The sequence below is a fragment of the Bombus flavifrons genome, chromosome 7 (genome assembly GCF_040668555.2).
Source record: "Bombus flavifrons isolate JBK064 chromosome 7, iyBomFlav1_principal, whole genome shotgun sequence".
Classification (NCBI taxonomy): Eukaryota; Metazoa; Arthropoda; class Insecta; order Hymenoptera; family Apidae; genus Bombus; species Bombus flavifrons.
Genome location: NC_138448.1, coordinates 6,243,021 through 6,270,100, shown reverse-complemented (window position 1 = coordinate 6,270,100; position 27,080 = coordinate 6,243,021). Strand labels below are relative to the sequence as shown.

The following is a 27,080-nucleotide window of genomic DNA, read 5'->3' as shown; positions in this document are numbered from 1 at the left end:
GACAAGCTGAACTGATCAATTTCGATGTTTGAAAAGTTTTTAATTTTACGTATCAAAATACGTAGATAGCGTTCATTTCGCAGAAACGGAACGATTAATTAACCTCGATAGAATTGGTCAGTTTTGTTTCTATATCGTAGTTACTTTTTGTCTTATTACGCAAGAATAAAACAGTTATGTTAATCGTTTTGTTACGAAATACGTTAACTCTACGCTGAAATTTTATAAGATTTTGTTCGAGTAAAAATGGTCTTTCGATTACCGAAGACTTTTGTATGGGAATGTGGATGCTGAAAAATGTCAGCTCTAAAATACAGAGAAAAGATTTATATATAAAATTCAGCATAAACCGGAAACCTCACTTCAAGACGCGTAAATGTGCCAATGTATCTTTCATCAAGATAGTAAAAGAGACGTCGAAATTATTAATAGACTAAATTAAGATAAATCTGTTGAATGGTTTAATCGAGAAACAATGGAATACACAATAGAATTCTTACAGAAATACATAATAACAGAGTAGTGATACATCAACGGCTGTCATCAATCTCAGGTGTGCCTTATTACGTTGACCCTGGCCACGGATTAGCTAACACCTTGATGGTGACGTTATTAATCGACGTGGTTTTTACTTTCTGAATGATATACAGTTTTATGTGACGTTTCCTATTTCAGCAGATTGAGTTTCAACTGTAGAAAGAGAAAGAGAGAAAGTGGGGAGTCATAAATTCTCGTTTCATTAATAGAAGTCTAAATATCACGTGATAAGTTTTATATTAATTTCACATTTTATATCTCCGAAATATAAATGTCACAAAATCACACAAAACAAAAATGTTGTCAATGCAGACCTGAAACGTAAAATATTCGGCTTACCTTTTCAATTTAGTTTTCATCAAAGGTAGATTACAGATTTTTATGCAAATTCATATTTTTACGAATATAGCTGAAAATAATGGAACCTCCATGGATAATTATTTTTTCGATAGATATTATAACGAGTATTATAGTTTGAATTTATTTATATATTTTTGCTTATGTTTCGCGTTTAAATCTCCCATAAGTGCATAAAAAGTTGCATACTAGTCAAAAATTGAATGGTCACACATTTTGGTAAAATTTGAATTAAAAGTAAAATATGATTCTACAATGTTTGTAAATTATTTCAGTACGCACGGGTTGCAGATATTGCGATCAAAAGGCGATTTAATGTTAAACACAAGAAGCACATTAGATGCTCGAAACTTGTGGAACAGCGTAGCTTAAAAACCTCTTTATCTCGACATGCGCTAAATGTGTTTTAGATCTTTACTCCCGGTTTCCATTCGATTAGAAACGTAGAATGAGAAACAAAACTCCAGAGAGTACAAACGTCCCTTCCATAGGTAGAAAAAATAAAGAATCACCTCCATCCAACATACATAACATCCGTACGTACGTCGATAAAAGTCCAGCATTTCTTTCCGATCAGAGAAAGCAAGCTATTCTCATGAGATTTAAAATTCGACATACTAAACTCTCATAACTTTATCCTATTTGTAGATGATAATCTTCTTAATCGTAGCAACGTTAATGCATGAAAACTAAATTAAATTAAGAACTAAATTCGGTCTGCCAAATGAGATGCAGCATGTCTAAATCAGAAGCATCGAAGATCATTGCGAAAATCTTCTTTATCCTCTCAAAGATATTAATCTGTATCAGCAATTATGATATCGTAAGCTACCTGCTTAATTCTAACATACGTTGTATCATAGTATAGATACCGTTGTTTAAGTTTCTAACTTGCCTTATTGCATTCTACGCTTTGCTCTTTGTTACGTATTTTATTAATCGCGGTAGCTACCTAATCCCGGACCATAAAAATCATGAAAAAGATAAAGAAATAAATAAATAAGGAAGAATAGAGCATCGACTATTAGTAGAACCTACTCGACGATAGAAGCACGTTTTCTTCGTTTCACGGTGCCGCGAAAACGAAAGAAAAAACGCGGCCAACAGAACGAAGGTAGAGAATCGGAAGCCAGGGGCAGAATTAAGAGGAACGCCGTTGGCTGTTTACAGTGAATACCGGTCGCGATAAATCCAGCCTCCGGTACACTCGAAATTGCTTTTCGAGGGTCGCCTCGCAGCGGATGCAATTAAAGAGGATCACTGTACGCTCGTAATAAAATCTCCAAGTTCCAGCGCGCTTCCGGGATGAAAGAATCGGCTACCTCCGCGGTGCGACGCTATTCCCGGCCGTGCAAAAAGTTCCCTTGAAAGCGCGCACTCCTCCTAACGAGCTTCTGCTAATTTTTTTAATTAATTCAGAATCGAATATGTATCGATTAGAATCGCGATCCACATTTACGCGTTTCGATGAAATACGAATTATTAACACGAAAACTCTTTCGTATTGGGTTTGAATAACATATAACGAGGTTTGAAACGAGCAGAATGTTTAATTATGGTTGATTGAAAAATTGGAGTTAATTGAAAAAATTAACTTACATTTTTACGAAGCTTCAAGGCTGCTGTATATTCTTTAGGTTGTAAAGTTGATAGTTTGATGATTATAATACATGTATCAGACATTGTGAGATATATTTTGGAGGATTATATTTTGCTCAAATGTTTGCATTAATTTGCATAAATTATGCAGTTATATTGTTACAATATGGAACAGCAATAATGTAATGTAAAACCTATCCATAAATTACAGTAATGGAATTTCATATTGAATATGTACGATATTGTAGTTATACAAATTAATGAGCAGTAAATGATAAACAATTTAATAAATCACAACTGAAGAGCTTAATAAAAAAGACGTGTAAGTGCAGTTATTCAAGACGATGATAAAAACGCTCATATAATTCCAACGCTAAATGAAGAAACAGTTTTAATAACATGAAAGTTTAACTGCAATTACACATTTCAAAAATATTAATTATGCTAGTACTATTGCTTTTTTAATATAACGTTTTTAATCTATCATGATGGATCTGCCACATTATGTTCAGTTATGTTTCCTGTACTTTTTCTAATTACTTAACGAAATAAGGTTCGACTACGTCTACATTTAATCTTAATTCTTTTATTTTTTTAAATTTGCTAAAAATCTCGCGTCATTTTTAGTTCATTAAAAAGGTTTCGTATTATATTCATATATTTATACAAATTGGTGGGAGGATTTTAATTAACGATAGCCTGCGTCCATCGAGGCAAGTGGAATTAAGCTTGATCTTGTAATGAAAGTTTGCCAGTTGCACTCTGTGTTTAAACGGTTCGAAGGTATTTCGTGTTTCTTCTAGAATATCGAGAGCCGCAATGTTATACAGATTGTGAAGCTGTTCGCAAGAGATACGAAAAGTTATGAAGATGGCTACTCGAAAGTTCCCATTAGCCTACTTCAACCGAGTGCATCGCCCTCAACGACAACGACACTTATACTCACGAGTCTCCACCAAAATATGCAAACTACCCCTGTGAGAGGTATTTTTCTTTTCTTTTGATAAAAACAAAACTGTATAATAAGCGATACAGAACTTTGCAAGTATAATCACATAAAATCAAGCGGCGTTAGGTAAAAGTACTTTGGTAAACTTGTTATGAATATCGTAACTTTGATCTTCAAAATATAGTAAATTATACCATCAACCCTTAACGCATGCCAAGATAGGACAAGCGATGTCTTCTTATCAAGAAGGCTATTAACATTCTCGAGAAACTGTACGATCTTTTTAATAGTTCCATCGATTAGCATTAATATATTCTTTTTTAGAAGAATATTATACAATATCGCGGGACATTTTACACGAAGGATTTTATTAAAGTAAAAAGTACGTCAAAATAGAATTACACTCTGACCAGAAACTATTAACAGTCACTGTGTACGCTATCATTTCGTAAAAGCGCGTTATAATTAAATTTTATTAAAAGGATAATACCATTAAACAGCTTCGAGGCAAATACTAAAAGTATCGGATAAGCGTTTTTTCATCCAGCAAAAAATTCAACAAGAACGTACTATAAAATGGTAAAAAACTTCTAAAATCCTTTAATACGTCAAGAAGTTGGCGTTTGAGTCTAAAGTGGAGATAAAAAAATGCACGTTTTCACTGAAGAGGTGAAAGTTCAAGAGATCGTTTTAAGCGTCTTAAGAAAATTATAGAAACGTTGAAAAAGTAAATTCGAAGAACAGAATATTATTTGCAGGTTGTTTTATTGGGCATACGCATAAAGGAGCGCAACCATCGCTGAATGAACGCTTTCTACATACGAAACGGTTGTGTGCTGAACAAACATCGGACCAATCTCGGTTCACTTCTTCCCTCGCGGCCTGCTTTCACGAATCTCCATCCCTGAAACCATCCTTTCATCCCTCGTGGTAGTCGTTTTTTCGACGCTTCTCTCGTGCGATCGAAAGTAAGGGGAAAGAAAAGAATTAGAGCGATGTTCATCGATTAGGGACGAAGGGAGAGAAAGCATACAACAGTGAAATAGCAAACAGAGAACTTTTTAGGCCTTTTTGCGGCCTTTGATCATTTTCGATAACGTTAGAATCCCAAAGAGAAGTGTAACTGGAAGTCCGTTTTACTGCGAAAGGCAGGACTATGAAATGTAAATAAATAAATAAAGTAACTTTAGAATCTTCAATTTTTAATGATTTAAAAATCTCTGATTTTTAATAATTTTAGGATCTTTAAGAGAAGACTAATGTCAATAATTTTGGAATCTCTGGTCAATTTTCATAATTTCATTTGTCGATTAAAATGATTTTTGATTCCACAAAATTAAAGTTTCGCGTGAAATTTATTTTTATCAATATCCATAGTTTTTAACAACAAAAGACGAGATTCAGTATAAAATAATTTTTGTACCATCGCACCGGTGTGAAATTTTAAGCTTGGACACTGTGTACCTGGAAAATAAGTCAAATACAGAACGTAAAAACGCGTAAAATAGGTTTGAAGTAGAGAAAATGAGGTTTGTAGAATTGTAAAGTGCTGTACCGAGCGAGATTTTTTATTCAAACGAAGCACTTTGTGGTCGAAAGTTTTACGAATTCTAAAGCGATGAGAGCAACAGGTCCCCTACTAAATGTTTCATATTTTTAACTAATTGTTAAGAATTTCAAACGGATGAGATAACCTCGTTAAAGATCTGATCATAGACGGTCTCTACTGATACCATCTTTCGGTTTAAATCTTCTTCTTTGCAAATCAATTAAAAATTCTTTCAAATAAAAACTACTTATACTTATGTAAATTATTATGAATTTACAAATATATTTAAATTTGTTGTGGCCAGACACGAAGGCTTAAAGTAAAATAAACTTGCATAATTTACGTGTAATAACAGCTGGACAAATCTTTAATTCTGTGGTTGACGAGGAAAAAAACGAAAAATTTTTATCACGGAAAGCGTATAAATATAAACTCGTTGATTCGATAAACGCAACAACGATGAGCCTTTGCGTCATCCTTATGCGAATACAATTGATCGAACTGAAAGAAGCTTTCAACACGTTGAATGCTAGCTTTGCAGGGATTACCTGTGGCGCCATAATGAATTTTTTATTATGCGATATATGTAATGGTGAAATATTATAGGTCTATATTTCATATATAAATAAATTTATTTTTATATGTTTTATACTGCATTAATTTCGTCACATTATTGTAGTAACGATGGTGATAATGAACAATTGACATTTGTTCAAATTATGTATTTTTACCAATCTTGGCACGCCGGTTACCGGTGACCTCCATAGCGCCACCGACAAGTTGCGTGTCGGTGACCGATGACCCCCGTGGCATGCGACATGCTAAAATGAACGCGGTTCCGATCAGTCCTTGAGAAACTGCGTGATTCTCGTTTACAATAGCATCATGACAGAAAAGTAATTTCAGATATAAAATATCTCAAGTTTTACAGCTTAGGTGTTGGATGCTGTGAAAAATTTAAATAGAATAAAATTCTCTAAAATATAATGACTTAAATCCAAACGAAACATTTATGAGTCATTCGCGATTCGATGACGTTAATAAAGCATTACATGTTATTTCCAATGAAATTAAGATAAAGTACTGTATAATTAATTTTATCGTAAATTATGTATCCCATGAAACAATGGAACGAACTGTGAAACGCGAGAACTAAAAAATTTCAATCTTCTCCTTCCATCGTTTTTGAAAGCAGGAAAATCATAATTCACAATGGAAACATTGTGAACACGATATTATGTTCATATAATTATCAATTCGAGTAGGTACATGATTTATTGTAACGTAAAACCGGACACTAACGATGATCGAGCATAATTCCCTTTCGCATAATTACTCGAGTTCTCTAATAAACGTTCACTAAATCAACCAAGGTTACTCGTTCGATTAAAACGAAAAACCATTCGAATAAATAGTCTGAACGTTTAAAAAACGGATCGAGAGGCAAGTTATATCAAGGTTTCCACGAAAAGAACCTACAAACGCTGCTAATAATCGCTGAGAACGAATCACCAACCAAAGCTAACGCGTTTGCCGATCGTGTTACGGTAATGACGCGCTACGTCAAACCATTTCGATCTTAGATTTAAGCGAAGTTTTTCCTTCCTGATCTTATATTCATCTATCGTTATATTGATTCTGGATAATGGAAAAAGTCACGGAGCTGCGACCAATGGAAACTTGTTAACACGTTGCGAGAATTCTTCTTGTTCTTTCGTCCTATTAAAGGTGGATCAGCGAGTATTGATCGATGAAATAACGTAATAGATGCAGATGGAGTTTCACTGAAGGATCGTATAACACTGTCGTCTAGTTGATACTTCCATGGACCAGGCGTTATAGCTTGACGTAAAACGCGAGTCATTACTTCCATCGAACCACGTTTACCGTATCGTGCAACTATTTCCCTGGAACTGGGCCATTTATCGCCGGTACTCGTTAAGGAAACACTTCCTGTCCTTGGCTAAGCCGATCGTAGAACGCCTCGTGAATGCTCCGTGATATTTTCGGAAATTCTAGGGAATTTGAGGTCACTTGTAATCGTTGTTCGTGACGTTACACGTCTAATACGTGGTTCTCGTTTAGACACGGATTGATATAATGCAGCGATTTTCAATTTTTGTTCAACCTACCGCGCGCCTAAACTAATTATCCAGCAAAATTCTGCTAAAATTCTATTGAAATTCTGGTACGTTAAAAAATATATTATATTTGATTTAACATGTGCCATATGCTATATAGCTATCGTAATGTTTATTTTCTTGAACGCGTTCAATTTTTATATATTTTGCTTTAAAAGATAGATTGAGATATACAAGGTAATGTTTATTCTTTGCATGGTGTTATTTTGTATTGGCACTGTTGAAGGAAAACACTTCCCACTTCCAGGAAAATTCTACATCTGCTATATTGTTTAGTTTTCCTGATCTTCGAAGCTATTAAGCATTATCTATTATTAAATTAATTTGAAGGGCCTTTCAGACCAATAGCCTTTTCTGGAATATGCATTGTATAGATGGTGCAGCGAGATGTAGACAGACCGGTTTTTCGAAATTATAAATACCATAGGCCCATGGCTTCGGAGCTCTATTGTAATGTCACGCTGCCAGCGTGTAGATCTGGATTAGCATACACTGAACTTATACCGTTATACTCGAATATATTTCTGTTACACATTAACAGAATACAGATAACCCCAACAGGCACAATTTTTCTCTAACGATGTTATTTAAATCGTTCACGTTGTTGACAATTTTTTAATCCGCGAAATTCCTGTTTTAATCATTTTGAAAGATTCAATTTATTTTACCTAGTTGGTCACCGATGACCACCGTGGCAGGTAACGTGTTAACGTCGTGAAAAATTAAATTAAAGCAGGATCGTGAAAACACTGTAAATTCCCACCGATAAAAATTAAAAAATAAATGTACGAAAAAAATATCGGCCTTTTAAAATCAACGCTTAAAATACATGTACAAATCTTAAAAAGTAATTTCCACGATTTTCTCCAGGAACTAATAGAAACAGCAACACTACTTCCCTTCCAAAATCCAATCGATTCGAAACTCATCAACTTTCAAAATCCACCTTAGATTCCCTTGGAAAAAAAAGCAAAAAAAAGATCATTTTCTCGAAGCAATTCAGCAAGGTTAGCCCGCGAAGGGAAGCTCAAGATAAAGTGTTTCTCCCTGGAGGGAAGGTAAATCGTGACAACGGGCCTCCGGCCGCGTCAACGATGATACGTTCACATTTCCGGCACGCAACGTTTGCCTCTCAACTGATTACAACACTTCATCGTCCATCTTTGTTGATGTCTCGAGCAAAAGTTTTAATTGATTAATATTAGTTATTGTTGTTGTTGCCGTTGTTGTCGTTGTTGTCGTTGTTGTCGTTGTTGTCGTTGTTGTCGTTGTTGTCGTTGTTGTCGTTGTTGTCGTTGTTGTCGTTGTTGTCGTTGTTGTCGTTGTTGTCGTTGTTGTCGTTGTTGTCGTTGTTGTCGTTGTTGTCGTTGTTGTCGTTGTTGTCGTTGTTGTCGTTGTTGTCGTTGTTGTCGTTGTTGTCGTTGTTGTCGTTGTTGTCGTTGTTGTCGTTGTTGTCGTCGTTGTCGTTGTTGTCGTTGTTGTCGTTGTTGTCGTTGTCGTTGTTACTAGTATTTATATAATTTTGTAACGTCTCATGGAGAATCTTTCGAGTGCCATGAAACATTACAGACGATGCACAGGACCCGAGTCTAAGATTTGTAGCCTTGATAACCGGCCTCATGAATTATTGATGAGACATTTGAATTCATTTGAATGGCACGGCACGAAATCGCGAAGAAATCTCCGAGTATCGACGAGAAGATATCATCGCCTGACCTATCGTCATCCTCGTGCGATTCGTGAACTTGCATCTCATTTTTCTCTGCTTCTTTTTGCCAGTTAATGTCATTGAAACTGCCGCGCGATCGATTCTCTGCTAATTTTGGGAAAGGATTTGCTTTTTCTTTGACTTTGGTCTTCGCTGGACTTCATTAGCGAATCTGTTTCGCTTTTAGTGGGTGTAAGAAATAATTTTTAATGCTTTAAGTATGAAATCATTTGAATAATCCTTCAGTTGGGAATTATTTTAATAATTCTTCAGGTAATATTTTATTTTAATGATTTTTTCAAGGGTTGGAATAATTTCAATAGTTTCCCAAAAGACATTTTTCTATTTTAAGATCGTTGAACGTTATATAGAATATTTTATACGATCGCTGGCGATTCCTGAACTTGTACGCTATTTCCTTCTTCTTCTTCTTTCTCTCACGGGTTACATCATTGGAACTTTCGTGAGATCGATTCTTCCCTATATATTGACTCGTGTGTAACTTTTTCTTTATTCTTTCTAAACTTGGTTATTGAATCTTTCCCTGTCTTAATGGATATAAGAAAGAAGTTAAGTAATGTCAATAATTTCTTGTATGAGGGATACCAATACATCCTGTTATTAGACTTTCATTATTTAGAAGAATGAAAGAAGAAAAAAAATAATGTTAACTCAGAAAGAAGATATATCGATGTCTCAAGTTGTGTCATGTGCGATGGTTCGAGAAATGAACAAATGTTATATAAATTACGTGAGCTAGGGAGGGCTGTATAATTCCAAAGATATTAAAAATCGTAATTTTCCTCAAACCGTCCTGCAATTATTATTTCACTCAAAAGCTAATTAAATTATACACGCTAGTTATTACTAATACTCGCGATCGCTCATGGCAATTATATCTTTCAAGTTACGACGAGATGAAAAATTGCTTCAACCTGATAGACTCTGTTTAACCATTCGCAAGTTAATTAAAATATTTCCGCCGGGACTTGTTTACAATATCGATTGCGATAATTCCCCATGATTATGAAAAGAAAACATCGCGTCTCTGTCTCTCCTCCGGCCTCCTGTTCCACGTTCGCGATCGTTTTCTTCACGACGTACCTGGAAAAAATCGTCGATACTACAAATAACCGATTTTTTTCCTCTTTCGTATAATATCAATCCATGAGCCAGCTGAGCGTGTCCAGCTCGATATTTCCAAGGATACCTGGCTGAAAACGCATAGCAGTAGGGAATAAGTTGAATTACAGCTACCGAAAATCGTAGAAAACGAGCCCGAAGAGCTATCTGACGACCACCGGTGGAACCCACCGAGGAACGGTCGACAAGCTTCGGAAACGTGGCCAGACGAAGCTTGCTTGATCAACAATAAGGGACAGGACATGTCCTGAAAATTGATCATGGATGAAGGGAAAATAATTAATGTACAATATATCCAGTTAAAATTACATACGCCATGATTAACGTCTAACTGTTAAAAATGTGATGGCAATATGGGGGAATATTTTTCGTAATAGACAGAGAAGCTTTAACAGAGTATTTGAATTTTTTGTCTCGCTGTTAATCATCGTTTATATAGATTTCATAAAAAATTCAAATGTTCTATAATTAAATAAATAAATTAAGTAATACACGTTTAACATGATATTAACGTACATTTCGATCGAATAAAAACAAACTTAATTTTATTAGCTAAAAATGTGCTTAAGGTAAAATTAGTCCTACTAAAAGTTAGTCACAGATTAAAATCATCGAATTTTATTGCATTCTAAATCAATTTATTTTGACGATTCGATATGCGTACGAAGAAACATGAATATAAACATACATACAAAGACATATGCTTATGTGCATGCATGTATGTACGTGTAAGCCATTTTTCCTTCAACGGTACAGTCACCTGTTTTTATGTCGCAGATACAGGTAATTAACACCGTATGAGTTGTTATTCGCCTTTAAGACAGATTAATTACAATGCAGCTTGTTCAGAACAATTTGAAGCAGTTATAGAATGTTGACATTTCGACCACACATGCACGCTGCTGTACAAGGAATTGCTTCATACGCGAGGAATTGCACTGTCCTCCTCGCGCGCACGGCTTCTCCGAATCTCTTCCATCCATAATAAATTATTTCCTTTTACAAACAAACCATCCATTCTAAAATCGTATTAATTGTCGATGATATTTTAATTACTCGCCGTGAAAACATCGCGATTGTTTTCGACACGCGTTTTTGTCGGAACAAGAAACGATTCAATCAAGAATTCCTTCGTATACGGACAAAAAGGGCCATACGCGCACGCCATAGCTGAACATTTCTACGTCTTCCCTTTTTTACCGACGGATCACGCAATTGTTGCGTTCTAACGTTCTAAAATTGTACCAATCAACGATCCTTTAATTACTCGTCACGAAGACTTGGCAATTGTCTTCGATACGTGCCTTTGCCAGGATAAAAATTATTCCATCAGAAATTCCAGATTCTACGGATAAGAAGGACACGCGTAAGAACGTCGTTTCCGTCATTCTGGTAACTAATTACTAATTCTACCTTGTTCGTTAATTGCACGATTTCTCGAGATTCACGAGAAAAAAAGAAGAAGAAAAAAAGAAACAAGAAGTAAAGGAAAACGATTCATACGCATACTACATATGACTGATCGAATCATTTGAAAAATCCAAGCTGGCCCGAGGGGATTCTATCGAGAACGCCGGTGTAGTATCAACGTGGCGTCGCAGTAACGCAACGTTCAGCCATGCGGCAGAAAAAAATATCACCATGAACACGAACTTCTTTGCGCTTATCGACGAGATTCGTCTGACTGGCATTGAAAATGATCGATACAACTCGATTACGGACCGAAGATACCTTCGCTTATTATTACTACTCTTGCTTATTATTACTTCTTGCTTCGTAGCAAACGTTTCCTGAATTTGTTTCGCAATTATCAAGTTACCATCGCAGTGCGGTGTGCGATGGACAAAAATAGAATTAGTCGCTGTTCCATTTTGATCTCATTATTAAATGATATCGTCAGCGCGTAAGTAAGTAATATTATAATTGTAAACAATAATCGTCCGCAGAAACAATAGAGGATTGGTAAAAAGGGAGGATTAGTAAAATCGTTAGCACATCAAAGTCTAATCACTTGAAAATTAGCTCGTTCACTGTACGTTCTTGTTTGTTAGCTCTTGTTAAATAGCTTTTGTTACGACTTAAATATGAAGAATTTGAGCAAAGATACGTGCAATTTTAATTTCTAATTAGAAAATTTCTTCCCCCCCCTTCAAAGAGCAATTTGAAAAATACCGTTCAAACCACCTTACATTAAGGGAGTATTCTGGTCTAGAGGCATGAATTTCGGGCGATTTTTGAAGCTCTGTACAAAAAATATTTTTGCTATCCTTCTTTTTAGCATTTGTTTATTGATATTTCGTGATTACGTAAAAAATTAACTGAAAAAAAACTCAATATTTAAAAAGTTATGAGCTGGCAAAGTGGGTGCTGTCAAAAAAATGGGGTGTCGTGGCGTGCATGATATCAACTCTTTTGGTCATCTGAAATAAAAAATGCGAACGGATTCTTAATTAGTATGGATGCCGCTATCGTCTGAACCTTGGAAAAGTCAATACAACATTTTTTCACAAAATGACGGCCGTTTGAAAAAAAATTTCTTATTTCGCACGTTTTTTTGACAATTCCGAACGTTTAAAAAATAGTAATATGAAAGATTTTGAGCTGAGCGTGGTCCGGACGATGGAGGAGTATACAAGGAATATTCAGACTAAATTTGAAATAAATCGGTTCATTAGACCTTGAGATATCGTGCACGCCAACTCGAAAAAAGTAGTTTCGAGAAAAACGCGTTTAAAGTTTTGAGACAAGTTTACTCAGACAGTCTACCGTCTACTATTCATTTGTTCCGGTCAGACCGAAGCAGATGCCGCGTCACAAAAATGGCTGTAACACATAAAATAATTGAAATTTTGAAAAATCTTTTTAAGGGCATATTCTTGAATGTCTAAACTTTGGAAATATAAAAAAAAATTTTTCGATTTTTTCAAATTTCTAGACCAGAATACCCCCTTAATTTTGATTGTTCTGTGTCAAGAAGGTATCGTATCACAAAGTTACATGCTATGTAACTTTTGTTACAAACTGCTACATTGGATGTTCATTATTTTTTTAGTTAAATCTTTAGTTAAAATTAAAGTTACACGAAAAGTCTGTTCTCTGCCGAATGTCAGCGCAATATCTGAAGACACGGAAGGGAAGATAAATGATTTCTGCATGACGCTTACGATAAAGTGGTAGGATTTATTTACTTAAGCGACACCGTGTGTGGTGACAAACAAAAAAGCAAATATTCCAAATGTTTCGAGCCAGGGAGATACTAACAAAAATGTTATAAACAGGCTTTTACTCGACAGATCCCCTGATATCAAGCTGCAGAGAGACTGCACGTTATATGCGTTTTTTATCTTCGTCGCGAGTGCTCGTCCAAATGCCGTACTGCGACGACATGGCGAATTAGGGCGAATTTTTTTCTCGTTTAACATGTTCAAGCCGGGAGGATTTCCACGATTCCTGCTTTCCGCTCAGGAGAAAAAAGAAAAAGGTGAAAACAATTTTCTCGCTTGATTTTTATTTCAGAAATATTAATTCGTTATTGTTGAGAAATATTGAAGAAAAAATAAATAAATGATGTCGATACGTGCATCGATTTCGTACTGAAACGTGTTAATTTGTCAGTACATATATACTTACTGCTGACGTTTATTTGTTTTTATATCTTCATAAATATAATTGAAAAACAATATCACAAATTATTTACAAATGTCAATAATCGCATGGGAAAATCAGGACATTCGTGATAAAATTGTCACCTGGTGGACCAAATGTATATTCTAGAATTATGGAAATTTTTATGAATATGGAATATTTAGCGAAACGCGAAGATAAATGTTTGTCAACGGCAGATAACGCGAGAATAATCCGGGAATAATATGTTGAGAAAGAACACAATACAATTATTGTTCGAATGGGATATTTCATTTTATAGTTTCCAGAAGATTGATTTTCTCGGACAGGTGTTCGCGTTCGAATAAAAAATCCGCGCGTCTGTCGTTATTACTGTCCAGCAAATGGAGGTCGAAAATAGTATTTCTTACGCCATGGTGAAGGTATCGGTCAAACCAACTGATGGTATTATAATATAGATCGTATTTATATTTCTAACGTATTGCTAACGATGTTCTTGGTGTTCTATCGTTCATATCTTTAATTCATGCTTATAACGCTACAAAGACTGATCATTTATGTGATAATATCCTAGAAACTGAAACGCAATTATCTTTCTAAGAGACGTAGTTCCTTCCGTCGATTTTATTTATAAATTAGTAATACTGACTAATCACGATTATGGGAAATATTGTGATTGATTTAAGAACAATATATGAGAATTGTAGTTCGTATAATATAGGCCATGAAAAGCAACAGAAGACTATGAAATTTATCTTTAAGGGAGGAAAGTTTCACTTTGTTAAAATGTCATTCTTCAAAGTATGATTTTACTCGACGAATGAAAGAATAATGGTAAATTAGATAATATAGATTTAGAATAATTAAATGGAAGCTGTGTGGCATTTTATATTCTCCAAATAAATGAGAACAAAATTATAAAATAGAAAGGAATAAAAAGAATAGAGAGTCGGATCCAGGAAAAGTACCATAAATAAAATTAGGGTAGAGAAGTATCAAAATTAATGCAAGAGTATATTCAAATTTTATCAAAGTTTTAGAAAATATAGATTTAGAATAATTGAATGGAAGCTGTGTGGCATTTTATATTCTCCAAATAAATGAGAACAAAATTATAAAATAGAAAGGAATAAAAAGAATAGAGAGTCGGATCCAGGAAAAGTACCATAAATAAAATTAGGGTAGAGAAGTATCAAAATTAATGCAAGAGTGTATTAAAATTTTATCAAAGTAGGATATATTTTCCCCAAAGGGAAGCAACGTACCTCCGAGCGGTTTGATTAAGAGGCCACTAACCAAAGTTCCCTCAACGAAAAGGTGGTAAGCATCAAAGGAAGAGTTGGCAAAAAACATGATGGCAGTTTCCGGCAAAGCACAATCTCGCAAGATCATTTTTTCGTCGCGCACTAGCCCTTTCATCGAACCCATTAGGCTCCCTGTGGCCATGGAGCTAAATGGAAGGTCGAATTATAGAAGAAAAGGTCTCGGTTCTTTGTCGGAAATCGAAGAAAAATATACTGTAACTCGATAGAAAAAAAAGCAATGTACTTGCTGGAAAATACAAGAGACATATTTAAAAGAAAATTGCAATTTTGAAATATTTTTCCTTTATAAACTGTTGGTATTTTTTTACAGGATTGAAACGATCGATAGGGAAACTGTATCAATTTGGTGCATAATTTATAAACGATAAAACGGAAGTATCAAGGATATATCGATTCAAGAACTCAGTTTTTTTCTATTATTTCTCTGACGTAGAGAGGTGTCCTTAATTAAAATATTCCAAGTCGAACGATTCTGCGAATTGATTCGTAAATGGAAAATATTTATAATTGTAACGTGCACGCTGCAACGACTTAAAAGGAAAATTCTGAGCTCTATTTGCTCTTAACGATGTATTAATACTCGGTTGAAATGAGAATTTAGAAACAAAGGAAGAGATAAATGTAACGATAAACGAAAAAACACGCGTGCATGTAAGAGGAAAGAAAATGGATGAAAGCGCGCTTCAAAGAAACGATAAATCCCTTTGAAAACAAAGCCGATAAGGATGAACTAAAAAGTTTTCTGAAAAATTCTATTAATGAAAAAGTCGTAATAAATATATAAATATACATAAGTGGCAAGTGTATTTTCTAGTCAAATAATTGTTAAAATTGTTAAAATTGTTAAAAATTGAAACAAAGTTCTTTAAAGCCATTATAATCACCAACTTACACGTAATTTATATTTAAAAAATTAAAACTTCCAATATAATTAACTTATTTCGACCTTTTGCCTTACATGATTTCTTCTTTTTTCTAAAAACATTCCGATTGTTCCCTATTTAAATGATTGAACTATTTAACCATAAGCTATACACGCAATACTGTATACTTACTAAACAGTATAACTAAAGTGTAATTAAAACTAGCATAGCTAGCAAAATGACGTTAAATGAAAGTGGCTGTTAAAAAGCAAAAGATACAGAGCGTGAGATAAGTAAAACAATCTAAGGTTTATTACACATCTCGAAATGGAAAAAGTCTGTTGAAAAGATTGTTTAACCAGTTAGTTAAGTAAGAGTTAAGTAAGGAAGTTACTTAAGAAAATGATATACCTGCCAAGTAGGACCGTAGCGAAATTGAAGGACGATTAGATAACATTTAACCGTGTCTTTTCGTCGAACTCGTTCAAGATCGTTTACGCCGGTGAACTTGAACTCAAATGTGTATTCGTAAAAAGCGAATGGAACCAGGCAGCCAGGGTGGCCTTGCTTGCGGTCGTTTCATCCATTCATGGGAGTCACTTCTCTCGTCTTTGTATGAAGAAACGATCGTACAAACTGCTTTTCGGCTCTTACCTTGATATACAGTTAACCGTCTGGCGTCTAAACCTTCGAAATTGCACGTTTCTTCGCTCCATCCTGGAGAACACGAAGTTGAAATAATTCTATGAAAATTTATCAATATTTTTCGAGTCAAAGAAATCGCTAATATCTTGAAATTTAACAATTCAGAAAGACGAACAAAAAGAAGAAAATTATAAAGTTCGAAAGAGGGAAAGTTGCCATTTTTCTATTAATTTACAATTTCTCTCAAGTGACTGCTTATTTGGGAAATATAAAATCTCTTGACTTTCGTAACTCGATAATTTACAATTTCTCTTTGGTTCGCGAGCTCACGCTAAAAACTGTCACTTGAGAGAAATTGTAAATTAATAGAAAAATGGTAACTTTCCCTCTTTCGAACTTTATAATGTTCTTCTTTTTGTTCTCGATATCGTAAAATACTACGAACAAGAAAGATTGAAAAGAATGGAAAGATGTCGTAGAACCGATCGAATAATACTACGTGTAAGTGAAGAACGAATGACCAAAAAATAGGAGAAAATATAGAAGCGGCAGGAGAAATCAGTAGGATACGAAACTCGAAGGAAGAAGGACACGCTGAGAAGCAAATATTACGCACAGCTGTAAGAGGTGACACATATTATGCAAGCCAATCAGAATATCTGTTTCGTAGTGACGGTCATGTCTGTTTGAAAAGCGGACAATTCGATAACGACCAGCATAAACGTTATCTCTAACATTAACGACAGATTACGAAACCGCAACATAGAAATTGAACGGTGTCCCTCGTATATTTCCTTCTTTTCTGGCCATTCTAAAGGCTGCTACAGCTTCCAGTTTACTAATATGGTATTCTTCTGCTTACGTCTATGCGTTTCTTTAAATATAGAAATCGAGCCTATCATCGTGTAGAGAAGGACATCAGGAAGTAGAACGAGTGATCTGTCGCGCTCATAATCACCGTCATCGTTACATTTTTGCTTGCTGTCTTTCTTTCTGATTTTTATTTTATTAGGAATCATGCGTAATACCACGATTTGCGTCACAAGAGAAGGGTGAATGACGCGATACAGGAATTTCTCAACCGATAGGGAAAGTAATTGCATTGTGCTTGATTTCCTGCAGATAATCCGAGATCCTGTCTGAAATTGGAACTCCAGACAATTTTAATACCGTTCTTTTATTCGTGCTTCAGGATAATGTTAACGCTGTATTGTCTGATCTTCTCCGATGCATTCTACTTCTCACTGATCCTTCTTTTAATTCTTCTGATTTTACACGTTGTTCGTTTTTAATTTCTTCAACATTGTTCTCTCGTTAATCTTCAAGGATGAAATTATTCTTTTTTAATAGATGTCTGTATAGTCTCATCCTCTTCGTTGATCCTGCATCTACTAATTCTTCGTTAGTTGGTCATTTATTTGTATAACTATATAGTTAGTTATTCGCGTTTAACTTTCTCAACATTGTTCTTTCGGCCATGTTCATAGCCACTAATTTTTCTATTTTTAGGCGTTAACCGGTTGAAATATTTTCTTTTTCAAATTACAGTTAATTCTATTTACGCGCTGTTTCGAATTACTCCAGAAATAACATTTCAGTTCTTATAGCTGACTTATCTAAAATTCCTTAATTGCCGAGAAATGTAACAAACATGGAAAAGGTCTTACGTATTTTCGTTGGGTTATTCCAAGGCGTAAAAAAGAATTGGAATTTTAAGTAGAAAACATTATCCATATCATTTATCTGTTTATAGAAGAGTGGAAATGGCAGGTAATAACATTATTTTCCTCTAAAATCAACTGGGAAAGAATGGCCGCTACTTAGGCTATAATTTATTAATAACATACTTTAAGCTTACATACGTAACGCAAATATCTTATTTTTCCTAGAAAGTTCAATTTTCCTTGTCATTAGCCAGAACTCTCTTGTAACTCGTTTATAGGAATGTAGTTTACACGTGTGTGTTTATTTCTTTGCATGATGTCTACATTAAGATTCTGATCTATGGAAATATCTATCCGCGGAAGATTACCGAATGATGTCCATGTTTCGAAAATTTGTCGCAGATTTTTACACGTGAGTAATGTTATATGAAATTAAATAACTTTAAATAATTTTTTTTTTAATAAGCTTTATCTAGAATGTATTGTTATCTACAAAAAAAAAACAAATCAAGGAATTTGTCAAGATATCGTTTATATTAGGACTTTCTTGAATACTAAAAAAATTTTTAATTGCATCGCGCTTTCTCGTAACAGAAAATAACAGATACTTTACGATATGCTACTAATAATCTGTAACAAAAATTGGTCGGCGATATTATCGTGCGATATTATAGCGTGTCGCGTAACACGACGACGAAAAGAAGGATTTATGTTCAGAAATAATGGAAATGCGATAAAAAAAGAGATGAAGTATTTCGAAAATGTGAAGAGACTGCAATTTTTGTAGACATAAAAGATAGATAAGTAACAGTGTTGCCAGAAGACATAAAAAAATGGATAGATAATGGTGTTGCCAGAAAAATCGCTGAAAACATAACATACCTAAAACTGACAATGAGTAAGTTCTGTGTGTTCAAGTTAAAACATCAAATTATTGAGAACACCTTTAATTTATACACGAACGAATGTTAATTTAATGTTGCTTTTTAAACCTAAAGTCAAGTCGATTCTGCTTTTCCAATAAAATTATGTCTCATATCATGCAATGAGAAAGCATAGCTTCATAGCTATCGGTAATTCGTGGTAATTGTAAAAAATTAATCTGAGAGTTCTAAATATTTAAATAATTTTGTAATTGATATGTAAAATGATAGCTGTTTGCTTTTAAAATTCTGATTCAACTAATAGTCAAAATTTCATTTTTCGCATTTACCGTGTAGATTATCGAACCCTCGACGCTATATGGTTGCTCTCATAAAATGTTAACACCTAAACTCGCTAACTCAACTGTCAAATAAAACGATTCGCTTTTATTAAACGCAAGTGCCTTAAAAATCTCAAGGTCCTCCGAATTGAACTCCACAATAGATCCAACCTTTCTACTCATTTCGACACTAATGGGTCTTGGTAAATAAAAATTCTGCCACAACTTGGAACGAAAGTTGGACTTTGAAACATTGGTTTGATAGTGGTGCAAGGTTTAGGAAGTTCCGCGTAACATCGATCATTGTAATTGACACTTATTGGACAAGAGTAGAATAGATATTTTCGTAAATAAACTAAGCTCGTAAAATGAGACACGCAAAGTAAAATCGAGTTCTCAAACACAAGGAATTCGTGAAAATATAAAACAGCGCTGAATTTTACAAAGTTATTATCTTTCTAATTGTTCCTGAAAATGGACAATCAACAACTTCTAATCTATAGATAAAATATAACGATGTTAGTAGAGCAACAATTTTCAAAATGCAACGATACCAATAAAATACAAACTTTCAAAATGCGACTATGCAAGGATAAACGATATTTACTAGAGTCCAGAAATAATAAAGAATATAAATTTGAAGAATTTGATTTAAGAATTACGAATAAAATATAATAAAATGAAATGACATAACAGGAAGAACGTAAAAATGACAAATAAATCAATAATTCGGCAAGGAAAAGTTCGTATCAAGGATAGTTGCGGTTTGCCAATGAAATTTTACCTGAATTTCTTTCATCGGTCGTACACACGGCTTATCTAGTCTCATGTTTTCGCCACTCTTCCATCTTCATTCGTTCTTCCATGAACCGGTTTCAAACTCGTCTTCGTGGCTTCTGGTAATCACTTGGCCGACCTTCTTCGGTTATTCGTCGCTGCTTGCCTGCGAGTTGCTCTTCGATTCGCTGGGAACCACGGACTTTCCCTGGGCGTTCATTGCTTTCAAGGTCATCAGCTTTCCGATGAATAAAACCAAATGTGACAGCACGCAAAAATCGTTTAGGCTCGTTGTGTCTAAACACGATCGATGGTTCGCCTGTAACGAAATTCCGGTTACAGGGATGGGAAAACCGAATCTTTTACGTCGTATCGAGTTTCAAGGCAAAAGAATAGGAGTTTACTATGGGCGATCTTCTACTAAAAAATTCACAGCTTCCTGAATTTCGATCAAACTCACTACTAGATCCAGAACTAGGACACCAGCTCTGGAATTTTGTTACGGAGCTTAGAACGTGAATTCATTGATTATTCGTCTCGGTTTGTTCGTAAATTCATGTTGGATGCTTTTCATTGGAAATAGAGAAATTTAAAGCTACATGGAGAGAATGATTTATATTTAGCTTTAAAATTTCCTCGATTCCTTGGATTTCTTTGTTTACTTCTTCAATTCTTATTTACTTCTTCAATTCTTATTTACTTCTTCAATTCTTATTTACTTCTTCAATTTCTTTCTTGTTTAAAACAGATCTACTAAACTGGATTTTTTGTTCTTGCTTAGCTAAATATTTAGAGCTAAACTTCTCAAAGAGAAAAAAAAAAGAAAAAACGTGTATTTATTGTAAAAAGAAGAAGCTGCAAGTTTCAAGATGGATTAGAGAAAATGTTACAATATCGTCACTCGCGTTTCTCTGCTTTTCGATGTACGGAGTTGATCAACGTATATCCAGAAATTCGTGTAATTTTTCTTTTATATTCGTGACTTGTCAATCTTTTGAAATTTTAACTTTTATTTCATTCCTCGACTTTTCATTAACTTTTAAATCTAACTTTTATGTAACGTCGACACATTTGCATACTTCCAACAAAGATTTTTATTATCCAAAATGAAAGAACAACATGCAAAGGTACGTCACGACTTTACAATCGAAGAAATAAATTCGAATGAGCTTCGCTTATGGTATCGCCTTTTCCATTATACAATTGTTTGATTTTCTACTCTTTGAAAACGAACGCCGAATGGTATTTAAACATACGGGATACAAACACGTGTTACAAACATGTTGTATTCATCCGTGGGAATATCGTAACGCTTTACGCACTTCCAGATATCTTGCTTCTTTTATTCATAAATTAATTCACGCGGCCGGAAGTCGCCGCGTTTCAGAAGAAATCGATTCAAAATTGCAAAACGTATGTGCACGTGCTATCTTTCGCTCTTTTTTCACAGACGCGTGCTGCTGTAGCTTCATCGTAGTCCTTTATTGTGTGGCGCTTAAGCTGTCACCATACATTATTCTCTCATTAATCTCAATGATATTGCTATCCCAAATTTGTGTCTTGCAATTCAATCTCGTCTTCGTATTCGTCTTTGCTTTGATCGATATTGATATTTGAGAAATGATCTCCAACACGTTAGAGACGAAACTACAATAAAATATATCACACATAGAGAATTATAATTAATTTAAAATTTTTATCTAAATTATAAACGAATAGGCCTACACACAAAAACAGACTTACAAAAAAGAATTCGAATTTCTTTTATGAATATATTATCTGTATTTTTGAAGATATTTTGAAATTTCATTAAATCTGCTTCATTCAATTCAAGGATCATGACTATATTGCTAATGTTTGTGACGTATCTGGAAATGTATCTAAGAGCTGACAGAGAGAAAATAATATTAAATATTGAATTATTAAAATCATAATCGTATTATAAAAATAGTATATGTGTAATATCGATATATTAATTGTATATATTATGAAAATTATTAATATTAGATTATACTGTTGATAACGTTGATATAAGCTGTTTTTTTTCTCAAAAATCATCGAGTTTAGCTCTTGCATTTATAAAAATCATCGAAGAAAGAGATCCCCAAATAGAAATTAATACATATGATGAAATAATTTGCAAGAGTGGCAAATTGTGCAATCGTCTACACGAAATAGTAATTTCGTGTTTTGCAGACATAATTGCTTTCCAAACAACTATTAGACAATAAAACTTTATCTTCCGCAATCAACATCAAACATACATTTTAACGTCGAAAAATTCGCTTAAACTATATTTTATTTACTCGAAGATCGTTAAACATTAATTGAATCTAATCTAATTTTAAATATTATCACTTCTCCTAGCTGGCAAGCAACGTGTTCTCTTAATAACTTCTCTATCTAAAATCAATCTTTCATATCATAGATCGTTAATTTATGCATCATCGCGATGTCTAACCAGTTTCTGATTTCCACGAATATTACCTATGAAAATTATAGGGAAAAAGCAGGATAAATTACGTTTTATATTTTTTACGGAGCAGTTTTAAAATTAGATACTGTACAGCAAGACTGTAATAAGCCACAATCTTTGTTTTTTTCTTTTTTTTTTTATTATACACAATAGAAATTATTTGATTTTGGAATTGAATATGTCTTCTTGCCATACTTTTGGATATTTTGAAAATATTAATACGCTTATATTATATAAAATCCATAAAACTAATCTTATCTTTCTACCCGCGGTGTTCGATTTAATAACATGACACCAAAATTGTTGTTTTATTTGATTTTAGGACTCTTATTCGTATGTTATTGTAACTTCAAAAATATCAAAGTATTATTCATTTTAACGGATATGTCATTTGACTTCGACAAAATTTCCTCAATTACACATATCTTCGTATTTAACAAAATTCTTTCCACCTTTAACTGAAGCGTTTATTTTAAAAGTGATGTAAGTATATTTTTCGACAAAAATTAAGAAAACGAGAGACTTACGTGTGCTTTAACGTGAAACTTTGATTTATAAACGAATTATGATTTCACTCTTAGAATATTCGTTCGTTTGAATCAATTGAAATATCGTTAATAAATGGGATAGCATAATCGCGTAATCATAATTATTTTGGAAGCGGTATAAGTCTATTTCTTAATGATCTGTAGCTTGTCCAAATAGTCGAGACAGCAATAATTAAAAAGAAATGATATTGAAATTAAACAACAGTATTTTACGTGTTTCAATTCTTCAACGACAAGCTTCCGACTTAATCTTTATATTTATCGTGAATCATCAAATCTTCTCTTCGATCTTATCCAGAGAAGCTGATAAGGAAGTTTGTGATATGTGTGAAGCACCGTTTATAGCTGCGATTACGAATGCAAATGTTGTCGTCCTATGTGTGGACATACGACATGTAAGCGAATCCCCGGGCATGTTGCGTTGTCATGTCGCAACGTTATCGGAGCTATCATGCACGCAAATTTTATAAGAACGATCAACGACGATGTATCTTTCCATGATCTTGGCGTGTGCACCTTTTGAATTTTGTTAAATGACAAAACGCACTAGAGTTGCTGAAATAATTTATTCATCGTGCAGCATCAGAACAGAATATTTTTCTTGCGAGTTGGATTAAAATATTTGCAAAATATTTATTGAATTAAATAAAGAATGACTGTACTTCAATAAAAATTTGAAATCAATATCAAGCAATTACAGAAAATAATCTGTAGATATGCATAGTAATTATAAACAAACTGTACATAACGAGGAAATAATAAAACGAAAATTGGATACAAATCATAACGAGTATAACGAGTAATTGATATCAGAAATACCTATATATTCGCAACGTAGAATTGACGACCCTGAATAACAACACGCTAATAATCACCTTGTCGATCGAGTAATTAAAGGAACGTTATTGTCTTCTGTGAAAATCACAGTGCGTACTTTCATAACGCCTTTATAAAGTCAGGCAAAAGCTATTGTATGTATAAAAATGGATTTATTAAACGTATTAATTATGCACTATCCTGCAACAAGAAAGAGAAACCTCCTTCCTAAAAAAAAAAAAGAAAAAGAGAAAAAAGACGAAAGAAGAGAGATACTATATGCCTTCCAACGTTAATTTATGATACAAACGAACAAAAAAGATAAGATCAATCAGCGTGATATATCAATTGTTCCAATTTTCTATGCTCTACACGTAATTTTGAAATAATATCAGCAAAAATCGTTATCTGTTTATGGTAATAATAACATCTCGCAAGACACGTTGAACAGACCCATCAAACAGAATGATACAGGTATATTACTTATAAGTAATCCCGATGATTTAGCGCTTTTATTGACAAATCTTAGAAACGACAAATACTGCAGCAACCGAGACAATCTTCGAATTTACAGAAGATCGTTGTAACCAACGAAAAAGAACGTTTTATGTATTAAACAAGTTTCAACTTGTTGTTCAAACCGCTCGCAGGAAGATATCTCTGTTTTAGATTTCCTCTTAGATCAACGCAAGACGATGACTTATAATTCTTATAAATATCGATAAAACGTCTTCCTTCACACGTCTATTACGAAATCTATCCTCCACTGCAATAAAATATAATTAATACTTATCAACGAATTCCGAGAATTAAATTGACGAATAATTTGAATAGCTTTTCGAATCTTTCGCGTTCGATTTCTTTTGGCGAATTTTCAAGGAGGAAGCCTTTACTGGAATACGCGCGAAATTCAAACTTCGTTTTCAAACTGGTCCGTTGCGTAAGAAAGATCGTAAGAGCGATCTTGCATCTCGCGTATATAACTTGTAATTCTCTTCTTTTTTTTCTTTTTCAAGGGTATCGGGTTTCTGAAGCAAATATCTTTGACGGTTAAGTCCCTGCGTCTCCGTGTTTCGCGAGTAGATTTCATTACTCAGCGAATTTGCCTGAAGCTATCAATGGGGATATTTTGTTTCGGGAATCAGAAAAACTACCGTGTTCTTTCGTGACAATCGATTTAATTAACTGCGGCTCGAGGAAGATAAAAACCGACAATATCGCGCTCATTGGGTTTATTTTCGGTGTCGAAGATCGCACGAATAGAGTATTTGTAATCCTCGATTGGCATAATCGACACTATCCGATCATAATCTTTTTATCTCACGGGTAAACATGGAAGGTCGAAAAATTAGAACTACGGCGATATTGAAGTTTGAAAATTTGGAACTTGGACGATTTGGAGATATTTAAAGATTAGGATATTTGGAGCTTCGACGATTTGGAACTTCGAGCGCATAGAAACTGGAATATTTGGAAATTCGGAAATTTAGAAGTTCGACAATTTGAAAATTTGAAAGTTATTATTAGAAAGTTAAAATTGAATGTTAGAAAATTTGCAAATGTCGATGCAATTAACCTCGATATTTTTCTATATATCTGTTGATTTTTTCGTTCACAATGTAACAAACCGAAGAACCGTAGAATTTCAATTTGAAAAAGATATCAAAAAACATTTACCATGTGAAGAAACATAGTGAAACAAAGTATGGTTCACTGAACGGTTGATTCGCTTTTACTCGAGTGCTATGCGAGAAAATGATGGATAAAAAAGAGAATTGCGTAAAACACAGAGAATTGTACAAGTCGAAGATAAGTAAATGATGTGATGTTGGAACAATAAAATTGCCGATTGAATGATCATTGCAAGTACCGTGTGAATTACGATGAAACCAACTTTATTATGATTCACACACGGTATACGAACTTTTCAATTAATCCTATTAAATTTAATCACGCAAGACAAGCTGTTAATCAATTCACGTGTCAAGTATCATCGAGAACTAAAGTTTCTTTCTGTTTCTTTGTTTCTAAAGTCCTTTAAATTTAAATTCTTTAAGTCGTTAGTATATTTCCATATAGCTTTTTCCCCATCAAATTTATTTTTTCTTAAATAGTAACACTTATTTTATAAAATCTGTAAAACGAAAGCTACTCATTACGTATTACTCATTTTCCAAAGTCTCTTTTCTACCATCGATTAATTAATGGTAAATCAATTTATATTAAATTTGTTAAATCAATTTCTATAACAACTAGTAATTAATATTAAAAGTCGAATAAATTAATGAGCTCCATTAGATAAATTCATTCATTTCGTCGATAATGAAACGATTATTTCAAATTGTTTCATCGTTCGACTTTGAAAACCACTCAAGGAACTATCAGTTACACGATATCTGACTAACGCTTCGACGGATGGATAATCAACGTTTGATTCACATGATCATTGTTTTTCCAGTTCACATATCATTAGCCGAATTCAATACCACAGTAAACCTGCGATACTAAAAATTACGTAATAATTTCTATTTTATAATCATTCTTTCCTACCTGAAAGAAATCGATCTTTCGTATATTATAAATCCCAATGTACGCAGCAAAGCAACTTAGAATTATACTTTTTTCTTTTTCTTGCTAAAAAATTCATACTCGACTAATATTCCTGATCAATTAACCAGCCTAGCTGTCTGCTTATTATTGTATCCCTTTCAATCTGTACTATACTATACAAACAACACTGTAAATTACCATACGTAACATGGTGAAACACAGGATATTCACAAATTCTCACTCCAAATACTCCGCAACTTCACCTCGTAATATCACTCAAATTTCCATGAATCACCAACAGGCAAGTTAAATTAGTTAACCAAACACAGTTTGAGAAAACATATCAAACCATACAACAACGTCGCAACGTTCTCGGCAGGTACACTCACCTGCGCGTCACCAGTTTATGTCTCTCGCTTTCCGGTCGCGTATACGTGTCGCGACAAAGCGACAAGGGAGAAAGAAGATTGCGATGGAAGTAAGAAGAGCGAGGAGGGAAGAAAGCGTGCAAACGAGTCACGAGAAAACCCAACGGTCGCGGTGAAACAGGAGAAGGAAGGCTCTTTGGAATCGTAAAATCCCCGCAGTTCTCCAGTGACGTCTTC

The 27,080-nt window shown here is 34.0% G+C and overlaps 1 protein-coding gene and 1 long non-coding RNA gene across 2 annotated transcripts in view; one reads left to right on the top strand and one right to left on the bottom strand.

The window, feature by feature from the left end:
- The window catches only part of LOC138181585 (carcinine transporter), a 56,124-nt gene that overhangs the window by 7,651 nt on the left and 21,393 nt on the right, over positions 1-27,080 (top strand). The window lies entirely within an intron of this gene.
- LOC138181592 (uncharacterized) lies at positions 5,150-26,895 on the bottom strand. The gene is made up of 3 exons (XR_011173544.1): positions 26,674-26,895; positions 20,093-20,404; positions 5,150-5,812 (listed from the first exon to the last, which is right to left on the bottom strand). It is a non-coding gene; the product is annotated as an uncharacterized LOC138181592 (long non-coding RNA).